Source organism: Chinchilla lanigera, unplaced genomic scaffold (genome assembly GCF_000276665.1).
Source record: "Chinchilla lanigera isolate Chin_1 unplaced genomic scaffold, ChiLan1.0 scaffold00064, whole genome shotgun sequence".
Taxonomy (NCBI): Eukaryota; Metazoa; Chordata; class Mammalia; order Rodentia; family Chinchillidae; genus Chinchilla; species Chinchilla lanigera.
In genome coordinates, this window is record NW_004955465.1 from 9,040,386 (window position 1) to 9,043,842 (window position 3,457).

Consider the following 3,457-nt stretch of genomic DNA (forward strand, 5'->3'; position numbering starts at 1 on the left):
TTTTTGGTTTTGGTTTTTCTCCGGTACCGGGAACCGAACTCACAACCTTGCGCTTGCCAGGCAGGCGCTTTTGCCGCTGAGCTAAATCCCCAGCCCCCTCTTAATTTCTTCTTTATATTTTATTCTCTTCCTGCTTTCTTCAGTTTTAAGTCACCATTTTATATGATACCTTTCTTTGTCCTTTTTAAACATATCTATTATATTTCTTTAAAATTTTGTTAAGTGATTGCTCTAAAGTTTGCAGTATATGTTCATAACTAATTTAAGTCCACTTTCAAACGACACTGTGCCACATCACTTCATGAATAGTGCAGGTGCAGAGTGGTCTCAGTTCCTTCCTCTCACCCCTTTGAACATCACAGCCATCATTGTACTTACTCATATGCTATCATCATCTGGAACACTCCTGCTCTGATTATTTTGAACTAATGGTTATTAAGAATAAAATAAGGAAAAGTTTGAATTTCTTAATTTTCTCCTCTCTGATACTTCCTTATTTATTTTATAGATTAGACTTTGTTTAGTTAGATGGGCTATCATCTATCTATCTATCTATCTATCTATCCATCATCTCTCTGTCTATCCATCCACTCTGTGGCTTACTTAGTGATGTCTTTTGAAAGTTCTTAATTTTTATATGGTCATATTTTTCTTTTAAGGTTAGTGCTTTTATCTATTCTAGTAAAGAATCTTTGCCTAAGATCACAGAAGGATTTTTATATATTGTGCAATAGAAACTTTAGTGTTTTAATTTTCATCTTTAAGTATAAATTCCCTTGGAATTGACTTTGTGTATTGTACAAAGTAGGAATCAAAATTTATGTTTTCCATAAGGACACTCAATTGACCTGGGAATACTTGAAAGTCCATCATCTGCAAAGTCACACAGCTATAGCTTTGTCATATGTTAAGTGTGTCATATGGTCAAGTATCATTGTGACATTAGTTTTGGATTCTCTTTATGTTCTATTTTTTTTGTCTGTTTTTACACCTGGTGTATCACAGTATTTTACCAATTGAAGCCAGTAATGTGCTTTTGGCAGCATTGCTTCTTTGTAAGGTTGTTCAGTTATTATTGGTTCTTTACATTTGCAAATAAAGTTTCAACATAAATTGCCAATTTCCACAAAAATGCTTGCTGAAATTTTTACTGAATATGCATTGAATCTATAAAGTAGCTTGAAGGGGGTTGGCATCTTTACAGTATTGTATTTAAGTTCATGGACATGGAATATCCCATTATTTATTCAAATTTTTAATTTATCAAATACATTGGTATTTTCCTGTATACTGGTCTTGCATATCTTAGATTTATTCCTAAGTATACTTCATTTTAATTGTATTATTAAATTTTAGTTTCACTTTATTTGTTGCTGAAATATAGAAATGCAAGTAAGCTTTATATATTGCCTTTGTACCAATCACTTTGCTGAATTCATTTGTTAATGCTAAGAGGTTTTCTGTATACTTTTTTGGATTTTCTGTGTATACAATCATGTTATTTGTAAGTAATTACAATTTTATTTCTCAGCATTTGTAATTCTGACAACTTTTATTTATTTTCCTTGCCTTATTGTATTCTCAGTTTTCCTTGCCTTGTTGTATCTCTGATATAGTGTTGGATAGAAGTAGTGAGTAGTGTCTTTGTTTTGTTCTTGATTTGAGGGGAAAGTTTTCAGTATTTCAGCATCAGGGGCAATGCTTGTTCTTGTGGGGGTTTTTTGGCTTTTTGCTTAAGCTACTTTATCAGTTTTCTAAACTATGTTTTGATGTCTTCATTTATTCATGGGTTGTTTGGAAGTGTACTGTTTATTCTATTAAGTATTACTGATTAAGTATTATTGATTACTATGTTAAGTATATTATTACTGATTATCCCTGTTTTTTCTTTCTTGGTTCTATGCTGGTTAGAAAATGCATTCTATATAGTTTCATTCCCCTGAAATTTTCACAGACTCATTTTATGGCTCAAGTCAATTTTTAAAAAAATGTTCAAAGTGCCCTTGGAAGTAATGTAATGTGATGGTTGAATGTGATTTTCTAAGTATGTCAGTATGCCAGCAATTTAGTAATCATGGGTATGCAAGAATGCATGGTAGTCATCGCTTCTGAGAAGACTATTTCCTGGTCTTTTCCAGCCTCTTAGGTCTCCCCACTCCTTGGTACATGGACACTTATACCTTCAATGCCTTCTGCCTTCACAGTGGTTCTGATACCCTTCCACCTTTGGACTCTTGTGATTACATTGGGCCCACCCAAGAAAATCCAGGAAAACTCCTTATTAGATGATTAGCAACATTAATTCCATCTGTACCTTTAGTTCTTCTTTGCCATGTGACACGACCTAATCACAAGTTCTGGGGATTAGGACATGGCATCATTAGGTATTAGAGGAGGGTGCTGAACAGGTGAGACAAAGAAAGTAGAAACTTTGTGTTGGGGGAGTGAAAGCACAATGTTTGGCAGACCCATTTCCTCATGATAAGCTTGAAGCGTAGCCTATTTCTTTGATGGTGACAAATTATAGGTTTACTGGGAGCAGTGTGTGTTTCACATATCCCTTTTCCATTCAGTTTAGCTTGTGTGTCCTGGTTTTGATGCTGCAAAGCCCACTTATGTAAGAGAAGGAACATGAGAGAAGCTAACTGTGAGTGACTCCTCCCTGGGTTACTGGCTTCCCCTTTCCTTAAAGTTTCCCCACTGAAGTGGACAACATCATTGTTGTGCTGTGAGTTCTAAGGAGCTACAATCATGTTTGCAAGACTGTGGACTGTGCCTTCTGACATCCCTCTTTTATTTCTTTGCTCTTTTCAGGAAATGTACAGAGGTTTCAAAGAAGGACTTTGTTGGCGGTCAGTGACTCTTGGCAGTGAATAATAATGGCCATGATTAGCTGTGAGATGGGGACAGTGCCAAGTGTTTTACATATAAGTTATACTCTGGACTGGAGGCTCCTGGACACAGATATCTTTTCTTTTTTATTCCTCCACTGTGCCAGGGCCTTCCACAGTGCTTGGCTCAGAGTAGCTGTTCAATAAATATTAGTAGCATAAATGATTGCACTGACTTCTCACAAGTTCTTGAGATGCTATGCTTTCTCTATTTTACTGCTTAGGAATAAGCTCAGAGGAGTCAAATGAATGGGGATGCAAAGCCAGGTCTGCTTCTGGAGTCAAGTTCCTAGCTCATATATTTCCTATTTAGTGTAGTCAACATGGCAGACACATGCTCCAAAGAAGGTCCAGGCAGGAGAATATGGGAGTCAGGGCAGGAATCTGAAGTCAATCAGAATTGATAAAAAATAAATGTGATCAATTACCTAGACTTGTTGCTGGGGACATTAGCAACTCTTCTAAGTTTCCATGAGGGAGGATGTTATGGTTTGGATCTTAAATGTTCCCCAAATACTCATGTGTTTAGAGACATGGTTTTCAGCTGATGATGCCACTGGGAGGTG